This window comes from Artibeus jamaicensis, unplaced genomic scaffold (genome assembly GCF_021234435.1).
Source record: "Artibeus jamaicensis isolate MK-2021 breed Jamaican fruit bat unplaced genomic scaffold, CSHL_Jam_final contig_1526, whole genome shotgun sequence".
Classification (NCBI taxonomy): domain Eukaryota; kingdom Metazoa; phylum Chordata; class Mammalia; order Chiroptera; family Phyllostomidae; genus Artibeus; species Artibeus jamaicensis.
This window is the reverse complement of record NW_026521297.1, coordinates 217,546-230,327: the sequence shown is the minus strand read 5'-3', so window position 1 is coordinate 230,327 and position 12,782 is coordinate 217,546. Positions and strand designations below refer to the sequence as shown.

At 53.4% G+C, this 12,782-nt stretch overlaps 1 protein-coding gene across 3 annotated transcripts in view; it reads left to right on the top strand.

The window, feature by feature from the left end:
- The window catches only part of BICRA (BRD4 interacting chromatin remodeling complex associated protein), a 75,840-nt gene that overhangs the window by 29,528 nt on the left and 33,530 nt on the right, over positions 1–12,782 (top strand). The window lies entirely within an intron of this gene.

The following is a 12,782-nucleotide window of genomic DNA, read 5'->3' as shown; positions in this document are numbered from 1 at the left end:
CCTTGGCCGCGAGTCTCTTTCTAGAAATACCACCTGCCTCCAATGCGCAGTGGGTGGGGACCAGGGGTCACAGGGCCCACCTGGGTACTGGCTGCTTCCGTGGTGGTCTGGTTTTATCCTCACACCAACCCTCCAAGGGTTCGGGTACAACTGGCCCTTTGCCCACGTGAGGAAGCTGAGGCTGTGCAATGGGAAACCATTGGCTCAAGGCCCCACAACTGAGCAGAGAGTCGGAGCCACTGACCCAGATGTCCCCAGGGGCCCGGACACGAATGCTGGGTGTAGTGTGAGCAGTGAGGTTAGAGAGAAGGGTGTGCCCTGGGCGGCAGAGAAGCCCCCTCCCCGTCAAAAGTGGTCAGTTGCAGTTCACTTCTTATTGTGGGTCAGATATTCCAGTTTTTCAGGAACAGCCTGCCCTGACCCGTGAGGCTTAGTGGGTTGGGTGTCGTCTGGCAAAGCGAGAGGTCCCTGGTTTGGGTCCCGGTCAGGGTACTTGCCTGGGTTGACTGGGGTTCGTAAAGCAACTGATCGATGTTTCTCTCCCTCTCTTTCTCCCTCCCTTCTCCTCTCTCTAAAAATAAGTAAGTAAATAAAATCTTAAAAGAAAAGCCAGAAATCCAGATTATTTTTTTTAAAAAAACATTCTTCCTGGTTTCTAAAACCTGGCCACAAGAGTGACCCTGTATAAACCAATCCAAATAAACCTGGTGGCTCCAGTTTGTCACCTCCGACTGTCAACGTGACAGATGTGACTGTGGCTCTCGCTGCTCCACAGGGGCTCCGTCCAGGCCCTGGAGGGACACCCGTTTCCTGGGCGGAGGGCCCTTTCTCAGCGTCCCCGGGGCCCATCACGGTGAGCTCGCCAAGTCCCTGGCACAAGGGACAGGCTGTGACCAGGGACTGGGGACCAGCCCCACTGCCGGGTGGCCTGTGAGAAATGGGCCAAGGAGAAGCCACGTCCTGGGCTTCGTGCAGCCTGTGTGTCAGCTGCGGGATCAAGGCATGAATTCAGGTCGTTTCAGGGTCCTCGTTTGTGAGTTAACCTGGCGGAGCATTTCATGTGTGGGGCGTGGGGACTCACTGAATCCTGAGACAGCCCTGCCAGCGGGAGTGATGTAGAGAATGTTTAAGCCCCGGCTGAACCCAGGTCTGCTGTGAAACACCCGCGGGCGGTCCAGGCAGACCACCGTCAGCCTGCGAGTTGCTTATATCCAGATGTTCCTGATACCCACTTTTTTTTTTAAGCTTTATTTATTTATTTTTAGAGAGAGGGAGAAGAAACACCAGTGTGTGGTTGCCTCCTATGGACCCCCTACTGGGGACCTGGCCTGCAACCTAAGCATGTGCCCCGACTGGGAATCGAACCCACGACCCTTTGGTTCGCAGGCCCATGCTCAATCCACTGAGCTACACCAACCAGGGCCTAATACAGTTCTTTATAGCTACACCTCTCTGTCCCCTGGTATTGGACCAGGTTCGGGATCACGTGCTGCATTTCACTGTTTTTTGTTTGTTTCCCTCTGTCTGGAGTGTTTTCTCAGCCCTTCCTTGTGTTTCGTGACACTGGCTTTTTAGAAGGGTCCCCACCAGAAGACTGCGGTTTCCTCTCAGCGACAGTCAGGTCTTCAGGTGACGCATCCCCGATGGACTTTGCGGATCCCTTGCTCTTGACCTTGCTGTGAGGCTCTTCCTTTCAAAGGCAGCCTGGCAGGCGGTCACCTTCTCATTTCCGTTCTGGCGGCTGGTGTATCATTTGCGACATGCTCTGTTGCGCTTATAATACGTGCATTTGGGGAGGCGTGTGATTTCAACGAAAAGTTAAAGAAAAGCTGTCTCTTGCCATAAAAAAATATATAATACCAATTTGATAGCAGGGACAAAAGAGGAGAAGGGCAGGGGTGAAGTTGGAATAGGCAGAGTTCCAGAACTGCTAGGGACACAGGGTGTCGTGCATTTGGGCAGAGCCTAAGCCTCACTCCACTGGTCACCTCTCCCCCTGCCCTCCACGCAGTTGACAGGACTGATGGATTTTGAGAGCTGAAGGCAAGAGGAGAATCCGAGAGGTCAAACTCAGTCCAGGGCCGTTGTGGAGTGGGGAGTGCCCACCAAGGCTTGCGCCCCTGGAGCTGGGGTTTCTGCCCCATGGCGGGGAGATACCAGTGTCCCCCACTGGCCCTGGGGAGGACGGTGAGCCCGGGTCCTTTGGGGCCAGCAGGGCTGGGTCTGTCCCTAGATCTCCAGAGCTCCGCACCCAAAGCCGAGGGGGTCGGCTCAGCCCCACACTTGGCAGACTGAAGTGCTTTGTGCTCGAACAGTTTTCCCCGTGGTTTTAGTTCTTGAAACCTGAGCCTGGGGATTTGGGAACAATAGCCACTTTGGATAATAGGGCCGTAGTCTCTAGTGTCCTGTGCACCCCAGGCTGTGGACTTTAGACGGACTGACTCATCTCATCCTCCTGCCAACCCTCTCCCCGCCAGGGGGAGGTGGCCTGTGTGGTTCCTCTCAGTCGGAAGAAGAAACTGAGGAGCGGGGAGGAGTGGCTTGCCCAAGTTCAGAGAGGTAGTCGTTGTCAGCCGGACCTGAACCTGGGCCGTCCTAGCCTCATCTGAAGAAAATTTGCCTGTTTATTTAACCACGGCCTCCCCGTTTACAAAGTGTGGCTCATCTGTGGAGCTACACACAGATGCCCCTCTTTCTCTCACGGCCCTTTACTGCCATCTGCCAGCAAGCCGTACGCACGTCTACAGCGTTGTAAATGGGGGCGGCGACCCCTGGGGCTGCGCTGTGGGCCATCGCACAGTTGTGCGGGGTTACCCGGTGTTTACTAAACATTTCTGCAGCAGCTGCCTCAGAGACAGACAATAAACAAAATAAGTCCATGAATATTTACTGTGTCCGATCGTTAGTGAGTGTGCCAAAGAAAAATAAAACGAATAAAAGGGGGAGCAGGGTGCAGGAGGCTGAGCCTGCACATTTGGGGGTGACATTGGAATGGAGACCCCGACTAGGAATTGAACCGGTGACCCCTTAGTTCGCAGCCTGCACTCAATCCACTGAGCCACACCAGCCAGGGCTGCATAGCCCTTCTGAAACAGCTTTATTGAGATACAATTCACACACCATTCAAGCCACCCATTTAAAGCGTGCGGTTCTGTGGTTGTAGGATATCCGCAGGTCTGTAGCCATCAACATCAATTTTAGAACATTTCATCACCCCCAAAACAAGCCCTGTGCCCCTTAGCGGTCCCCCCCGACCCCATTTCTCCCATCTGTCCCAGCCTTGGCAGCCACGGATCTACTCTCCGCCCCTAGAGACTGGTCTGTTGTGGAGATTTCATTTATACAGAATCATGCAGTGTGCCTGGCTGCTTTCACGCAGCGCCATGTCTTCGAGGCTTCCCCACACGGTAGCGTCCCGCTGCTTCATTCTTTCTGTGGCTCGTCGTCCGTGTGTGGGTCTGTCTCCTGATTCATGCGTTCACCGGGTGGTGGGCATTTGGCTTGTTCGCGCCTTTGCGCTGTTGTGAGCGCTGCCTCTGTGAGTGTTTGTGCACAAGTTTTTGTGTGGACGTGCTTTTTTTTTTTTAACTTATAGAGCAAAAGGGAGGCAAGAGATAGAGAGATATTGATTTGTTGTTCTACTTACTGAGCGAGTTACCTGGCCAGAGCTGGACATGCATGCATTTTTCTCTCTCTTGAGTGTCATAGGGTTGCTCTGTGTTTAACTTTTGAGGAACTGCCAGGCTGCTTCCCAAGCAGTTACACCATTTTACAGCAGTCGATGAGGGTGACAATTATTCCTTTTTTTAATTGTTTTCTTCCCCTTTTAATAACTTTGGGTGGACTTCTAGCACACAGAAAAACGCTCGCATCATAAGCCTCCAGCTGCGTGCTCTCACACATCGGACACTTCCCATCCAGCCAGCTCTCAGGCAAGAAGACAGAGCTGGACCCCATTCCCCAAAGATGCCCTGTGCTCTTTCCTGTCCCTCTCACTCTCCGGGCCCCCCGGGGACCACCTTCCTGATTCTAATTCTTAATGCGTGAGATCCAACAGCGGTGTTTTCTTTCACTGGCCATCATGTTTTTGAGGTTCTTCCACGTTGCATGAACTGGCACTTGGTTTGCTCCTTTTTCATTGCTGTGTAGTATTCCATCACACAGCTGTGCCTCAACACATTTGCACATTCCCCTGGTGATGGACCTATGGGTGTTTTCCTGTTCCGGGGTGCAGTGATCATTCCAAAACATGTCCTTTAAAGTTTTTAGAGAGAGGGAGAGGGAGGAAGAGAGGGAGAGAAACATCAATGTGTGGCTGCCTTTCATGTGTCCCCCACTGGGGACCTGGCCCACAACCCAGGCATGTGCCCTGACTGGGAATTGAACCAGTGACCCTTTGGTTCGCAGCCCATGGTCAGTCCACTGAGCTACACCAGCCAGGGGTAGACCAGGGGTGGTCCTTTGGGCCACACTTGCCCTGTTGTTCATAAGGGTGTGGAAGTCTAGAGAGAGCAGCTCAGGCTCTGTGTGGTGTCAGACAGAAACGGAGAGAACTGCGCCCCACGTCCCACGTTCTAGAGTCCTTCCTGCATGAGGATCGGAAGCCGCTGTCTCGGTCCCTGTGGCTGGTTTTAGCTCTTTAACTCCTGCTTGTGGTCTTGAGAAATGTGCTCTTGCACGGCACCCAGGAACCAGACGTCCAGGTAGCCCATGCGACCCTGGGGGTGGCTGCCTGGGAGGTCCCGTCCGCTGTGTGGGGTGCCTGTTGGGCTTGATGGGGCTCACAGGGGCGGTGCCACCCCCTAAGGGGCACTTTTCACTTTTGCCCAGAGTTTCAGTCGTCCTGTAACTGGGGTGGCTCCTGGCACTGAGTGGACAGGGACCACTGGTGCTGACTGACCGAATTCATCGCCTGCAGATTGGGGGAGCACGGGGAGTCCTGTAGAGATGTGCCAGCCTCTCGCCGTCCCTCTGTCTGTCCGCACGGCTCTTTCCCACACGGTGTCTGCACCGTCAGTACTTCTGCCCAGCACTCCCTTGTCTGACCAGCTTTCTGCGCTGAGGCCCAATTTCACGCGTACTCCCGTGACCTTTCGCCCACTCTCCCACCTCCCACCGCCAGGTGTCCTCTGGGTCCCAGCGCCCCCCATGCACGTTTGGAGCCCAGACCCCATGAGTCTCTCTGGTCAGCCTGTGGATACGTCCCCCTCCGCCAGGACCCACCACCCTCCCCCAGTCCCGGTCGGTCTTGGGTCAGGCGCCTGCACGGTTCAGCATCAGCCGTGGTCACCGAGAGCCAGGCCCCTCAGTCATCCAGTCAGTGTTGACATAAAGCGCACAAAGCAGACAGCACCCTGGTGCAGACAGGCAGCAGATAAGATAAATCAACTTTACAACCTGTCAGATCGTAATCAGCCCTTTGCAGAAAAGTAAAACAGGAGCAGGAGGTGGAAGTGCCGGTGGGGGGCAGGGCCTGCAGTTGTAGACAAATCCGTTGGAGTCTCCCCGGCCTGCCCACAGTGGGGAACAGGAGGTAAAGGCAAAAGCCTACAGGCAGAGGGAGCAGCCGGTGCAAAGGTCCTGAGGCAGGTGCGTGCCCGGTGTGTTGGAGGGATGTTGAGGAGGCTGGTGTGGCCGGAGCTAGTGAATGGGGGGAGAGGGTGGGAGAGGAGGACAAGGCAGGAATGGGGACAGACACGGTGTGGGGCCAGGTGAGCTGTGCTGAGGGCTTGGGCTTTCCCTCTGGGTGAGGTGAGAGCCGGGGGAGGGCCGTGAGCAGAGGGATGTGAGTGGCTGCTGTGTGTGGATGAGACTGTAAGAGAAGGAGGACGGCAAAGGGCTCTGTGGCTAATTTGGAGCTTTGACGGACAGGCAGGACCCTCAGGGATGTGTCCCCTCATAACACAGACCCTGAGGGCCAGCCCAGGCTCTCAGTGAGCAGGCTGGAGCTGCATCTTCTGTGCCTTAAAAAAAAAAGTATATATATATATACTTTTTATCCTCACCTGAGGCCATACTTAGAGAGAGGGGAAGGGTGGGAGAAGAGAAGGAGAGAAACATCCATGCGAGAGAGAAATATCGATCAGTTTTGGACACGCCCCGACCAGGGACTGAGCCCACAGCCTAGGCATGTGCCCTGACTGGGAATCGAACCCATGACCTTTTGGTTTACGGGATGCCGCCTGACCAGCTGAGCCACACTGGCCAGGGCTCCAACATGTTTTCTGTTTTTAAAGTTCATTGAAGACTGTTGAGGTTTTAAGAATATATATAACTTTGCTCTTTCTAAATAATTTTCGATTTAGAAAAGTTGCAAAAACAGCCCAGAGTTCTTATACACCCAGTTTTCCCATTGTTAACATTTTTTTTCCATTGTTAACATTTTATATCACAACTGAAACACCAGCGGCACGTTTCCTATCAGCCGCCTCCAGAATTTACTCTTGGATTCCCTTCGTTTTCCCCTAATGCCCTCCTCCAGGACCCCTGTCGAAGGCAGCTCGCTTCCCTGACCATCAGTCACCGTCTGCAGCTTCATTGCACATACTGATTATTGATTACCTGTCCAGCTGAATCTGCTCTATTTCTAGAATCAGGGAATAAATAGAAATGGGTGTTCTCCCCGTGGAATGGAACAGACAGGCCAGGACAGGAGCCGGGCACATACAGACATGCAGTGTGGGACTGCAGTGGCTGCTGGCCAGATCGGGGTGGGTGGGGGGCGGGGGTGAGGGAGTCACTCCTATGAAAAGAGATGAAATTGGATCCCTACCTCACAGCGTATCCCCAAGAAAGTTTAAGGATTCAAAGTCAAATACAAACTTGGAAACTCTGTTTAGACTTTAGGGTCAGGAGAGATTCTGAGACAAGGAACTAGAAGCGTTGCTGTGAGAGGGATACTTGGAGGCCTGGCCCATTTCTGGGCTGATGGCCCCACAGCTATTTCTCCTCCTCCGAGCAGCCCCTCCCCCTGCCCTGCCCTGGGCCGTGGGGGAGTCGACATTCCCCCTTTTAATAAGGCAGTCGGTGGGTTTGGGACCATCAGAGGCCTTACTGAGAAACAGCTTTCCCCGAGGAAGGTGCTGGATCGAACAAGAGAGCTTAAGGAAAGGGGCATCTGCCCTCTACATCTTGCCTGGCTGCCTGGTTGTAGCTGCTCCGCCCTCCCACCCGTCCCAAGTCCTGGAGGGTCCTTGGACTCTCCCTCACACCCCTAGCCAGTAGACCTGCAGACCCTGTTGCTCCGCCATCGTATCTGAAATCCAGCCGTGTCTCTCCTCCTCCCTGGTCACCACGGCCGCCTCCCTGAGCTCCTTGCTCCTCCTCTTGCCTCCTGCAGCGCGCTCTCCACTCAGCCTCTGGAGGGATCCTGTGAAAACCCACATCCGACCCCCTGTGGCTCTGGACGCAGACTGAAGCTCAGGTCCTCGCCACGGCCCCCCAGGCCTCCTCCGCCCCTCTTTACCTCCTTGCTGTTGTTCAAGCACCCCCAGCATGCTTCTGCCCCAGGGCCTTTGCACATGCTGTTCCTTCTGCTGGGCATGCCCGCCCCGATGTGTTCACATTGCTCCTTTCCTTCCCTCCTGTGTATCTGCTCAAACTCACCTTCTCCGTGAGGCAGCCCTCCTCACTTTAGCTAAAAATGCTCCCAGTCAGTCCTGCCTGCCCCTCCCATTCCACCTGTCATCCGCTCTGCCGTATGTTGTCTGTCAAGGTCTGACTCCGCCCCAAGAACATGACCTCCAGGAGGTCAGGGATGTTGGTCCCCCCACCCCCACCTCCCCAGCACCTCCAGGTAGTGTTTGGCTTTCCTTGTGGGGCAGTAGGAGGTCCGTGAAAAGTCCTGTGGAGGGGAATGCACAGCCTGTGATAAAATGCGTCACTTTGGCCGCCTAGCAGGACTCATTTAGAAGGGGCTGGAGAGGAAGCAGGAGGCCAGGGAGCGGCGGCCCTGCAGCCAGGGAGCACAGAGAGGGCTGGCCAGACAGAGCTGCCTGTGAGACCTAGAGCAGATGGGGGGTTAGGAAACAAAGGAGGTGCCTGCCTTGTGTTTGAGCCGTCCAGAGATAGCTGGGCCCCGGAGGGGGCCCTGCTCCGGGAGATTGCAGAGCTCTGGCGGACTTGGGGTCTGCCCGGGGTGGGAATGTTGAGCCACGCCAGACGCGCATCTTCAGGTGAATTGGGCAGATATCAGGCTTGGGCGGGATTCAGGAAGAAAAGCGTTTCCACGCAGTAGGGTGGAAGGAAGGAAGTTGTCTCAAGTCCGGCAGATGCTCAGCTTCCCACAGTTCACGTGGGCATGACCAAGGGGGTAGTGGGGCGGCTTGGGAAGCAGCCCAGGCTTTGGTGTCCGGGAAACCCTGGTTCCAATCCCAGTACTTCCTTATACCCCTGGGTAGCTTTCTAGTTTGGCTGCGTTTGGCTGCAAGTAACACTCACCTGATTAGTGATGACTCAAGTAATACTTTACAGATTTTTTTTTTTTAATTTACTTTTTGGAGTGGTTAGTACATTCACACGGCTGAAAAGTCAGAAATTATTTTTGAAAAATACGCAGTGAAATGTTTCCCTCCCACCTTTGTTCCCGTCTGTGAGGTCCCTGTGCGACTAAGCTGTGTTTAGTGCCCCACAGATTCTTCTCAGCGATCTTCAGATACATAAAGGCACTTTTTATATCCTTGTATCTCTTTCCTACTCTTTTTAAGCAGATGGTAACGTTTAATACAGGCTGTTCTTCATTGTTTTCATAAAGCCAATAGTCTTGGAGAGCTTTCCCTATCAGTATACAAAGAACATCCTCATTTTTTAAAAAAGATTTTATTTATTTTTAGAGAAAGGAAAGGAGAAAGACCAATGTGTGGTTGCCTCTCGCGCGCCCCCTGGCCCGCAACCCAGGCATGTGCCCTGAATGGGAATCAAACTGGGGATCATATACAGCGAAACCATTTGTACCACAGGCTCATTACTATCAATAGCCGTTCTCCTGGCATCTCATCCGTGTGGTAACGGAACAGGGTTCTTGGAGGACCTGCTGTGTTTACACAAACCTGAAGGGTGCAGCGCACTGCTATGGCTCTTGTACCTGTAACACAGTAATACAACCAGCAGCACAGTGGGCTTGCTTACACCAGCATCGGCACAAACACGGGAGTGGCGCGTTGCTCTGCAGCGGGACAGTGGTCACGACGTCGCATCAAATTCCTCCCTCCCCGCAGCCCCTGGCAACCACCAGCCTGCCCTCGGTCTCCATGGATTTGTCTGTTCCAGCCACTTCATAGCACAAAACCGTGCAATACGTGGTCTGTTGTGTCCACCTTCTTGCACGCAGCATCACGTGTCCAGGGTCCGCCCTGTGGTGCCTCAGCCCGGCCTTGCTCTGTGTGGCTGAAGAACGACCCCGCTGCTTGGACGTGCCACGCCCACTGATGGACGTTTGGGTTACTTGGGCCCTTTGGCCATTATGAATGCGCATGTGTGCATGAATTTTGGTGCGGACGTTTTCATTTCTCGTGGGTGTCTGTGTAGGAGTGAAATGGCTGGGTCACACGGTCACTCTGTGTTGAACTGTCTGAGGAACGACCCAGACTTTTCCACAGCAGCCACGCCCTGTTACATTCCCGCCAACAGCGCAGGAGGGTCCTGGTTCCCCCGCATCCTCGTCCGCTGCTGCTGGTGTGTGTGGGCTCTCACTGTGGTTGTGATGCATTTCCGCGGTGGCTGGTGGTGTTGAGCATCTCTTATGCTGCTTGGCTGTTTGCGTGCCACCTTTTTCATGGCTGCATAGTATTCCCCAGCTGATGGGCTGTCGTTTATTTAACCTGTTTCCTACTAGTGGCCAGTGGGTCATTCCCAGCATCTTGCTGGTACACCCATCACCGGAAAACCTTCTGAGCCTGCGAGTCTAGACGTATCAGGCTGTATCTGTATGATTCATTCCTGTAAGGGAAATCACTGGGGAAAGGGTAGATCTGTTATGGTCTGGATGGACATAGCCCTAGACAGCCAACACTCATGATTGGCATGGGCCCCTTTTGTGAATTCACCCACCTGCTACAAGTTCTTCATAATCCCCCAATCTCAGTGCCGTCCCGACCACTTGCCGGGGGTCCCTGCGTGCCTGCCCTCCAGCTGAGGTCAGAGGTGGCTCTGGGCCTTTTTCTTCCAGCTCCTACGCTGGGAACAAGAACCTTTGTCTCCATTTATTAAGGGCCATGTTTTCACATTTTTATGGATTTTTTTTTGGTGGTGACTTAGCCGTTTGAAATGCCTCTCCAGTACAATACGGAAGTGCCGGCTGGCCTGCCTTTGCTCCGCAAGGCTCCGACGTGCCTCACGGAGAAACCGTGTGTGTTCCAGAAGCTTCCTTCACGTGTGAATCACAGCGCTGTTGGCTGTGAGCTCAGCACGAACGGATCATCAATTTATATTAAATAGCGTGTCTTTAAACAGAAACACACGTAAAACATGGTGCTGTATCGATCGGTTGATGAAAATTTTGTGACCAGAGACTCCCAGGAACCCGTGTTTCCCCCCGGGATCAATACAGCTCATTAGTCCTCCATTCAGGGTTCGTGGAAATCACCTCACATAACTGCTTGCTGCGAACAACAATAATGGATTCACGCAGGCTTTCTTTTTTCTTGCACACTAGCTGTGCTTTACTGAGATACTGTGGAATTATGTCCAACAAAGTACGTGGATCCTAAGTGTACAGCTCAATGCATCTGACACCCAGTTCCTGTGTAACAGTCGCCCAGATCTGGATACAGAGCACGTCCTTCAGCTCTTGCCTGCTGTGGCTCAGTGGGTTGGGCGCTGTCCTACAAACCAAAAGGTTGCCAGTTCGATTTCCCATCAGGACTCGTGCCTGGGTTGCAGGCCAGGCCCCCCCCCCCGCCCCCCCACCCCCACCGTTGCAGGTGAGCGAGAGGCGGCTGATGGATGTTTCTCTTGTACATTGATGTTTCTCTCCCTCTCTTTCTCCCTCCTTTTCCCTCTCTCTCTAAAAAAATAAATGAATAAAATCTTGGATCCATCATACCAGAAGATTCCTTCATGGACCTTCCTAGTCAGTACCGGTCAGTACCCCTCCTCCCACCCCTTTAGGCAATGATACCTCTGATTTTTTCCTATCAGTTGCACTAGACCTCTGTCTAAAGGGGACCACACCATGGGTGGTCTCTCTGGTCTGGTTTCCATTGCTCAGGATGATTTATTTCAGATCCACCATGCCCATTACACATATCAGCAGCGTATTCTTGTTTAGTGTTAAGCTGCGTTCCATTGTGTGGAATAGAAAACACGGTTTGTTTATCCATTTACCTGCGGATGGTCACCTGGGCTGTTTCCAATTCGGGGCTGTTGTGAACGAGGCTGCCACGGAAATGTTTGTACAAATGTTTTTGTGGACATACTTTTCATGTTGGTTAAGCAAATACCTTGGAGTGGAATAGCTGCGTCATGGAGTTGGGTGTGTGTTTAATCCAGGCTTTTAATCTTCTTCTGGAACGAGACTTTCTAGCAGGGGGCCATTCTGGGCATGGCTGGCAGCTCAGTGGTGCCAGGTCACTAGGTCCCCTCAGGAGCACAAAATCACTGCTGTAGCACCGGCCATTGTCATCAGACTTCACATCTGTCTTTCAAGCAGAAAGAGACTTTGAGCGGGGACGAATGCTCTTCCCGAATTAAGGCTCTGTCTTTTTGCCCAAATGTAAGAATCTTTCCCATGTCCACACTTGGCTGCAAAGGAAGCTGAGAAAGAACGTCTCTGGCAAAGGCACAAAGGCCTGCATCCGTGACTCACCCTCTGGGGAGGGTGTGTTGACGTACAAAGCAAGTCCAAGTTCTGTTTATTAGGACATCAGTCTGGGAATGGCTGTTGGACCCTCCTGAGCCTTGGAGGTGACCCTCTGGGGCCACTTGGTCAGGGGCCTGGACACTGGCTGGGAACCGGTGGCTTGCGTCCCACAGGAGAGCAAGAGCCCCAGAAAGACTAAAAGGGACAGAAGCTTCTGGAGTAGCAAGTTCTCCAGGTGCGGCCCCTGGACCAGAAATGTACATTCTCTGGCCCCACCCCAGACCTGCTGATTCTGAGATCCAGTCTTCATTTTTTTAATTTACTTTTTTAAAGGTTATTTATTTATTTAGAGAGAGAGAGAGAGAGGAAGGCTGGGAGAAAGAGGAAAAGAAACATCAATCAGTTGCTTCTCGAACGTACCTATACTGGGGACTTAACCTGCAACCCAGGCATGTGTCCTGATTGGGAATCGAACCAATGACCTTTCACTTTGCAGAATGATGCCCATCCAAATGAGCCAGGACTGGTCAGGGCCCAGTCTTTATTTTAAAAGCCTTCCAGGTGTCCTGGTTGGTGTGTCCCAGGGGATCGAGTGCCGGCCTGGGAACCAAAAGGTCGCTGGTTCGATTCCCAGCCAGGGCACATGCCTGGGTTGTGGGGCCAGGTCCCCAGCAGGGGGCGCGTGTTCTGTTTCCCCTTTGCCTCTTTTCTCTCCACCCCCCCCGCTTCTTGAACCTTTCTCTGCTTCCCAATGCCTAGAAGACCCTGTGCCCGTCCAGCCCTCGGAACCACTCCCCGGGTTCCCCTCCCTCCAGCCCCTTGCCTGCTTCCAGCCTTTCCTCAGTTTCCCTGGCTTTTCTAACCTGGCATTAAGGAACAGAATTCAAAATTCTCTGGAGGTTCCTGATTTTCTAGGCAGGCCTGCAGCTTCGTAGGCGCCGTTCCAATCTCTGCGAATGGCCAAAAGGGAAAAGCGAGAACGCGC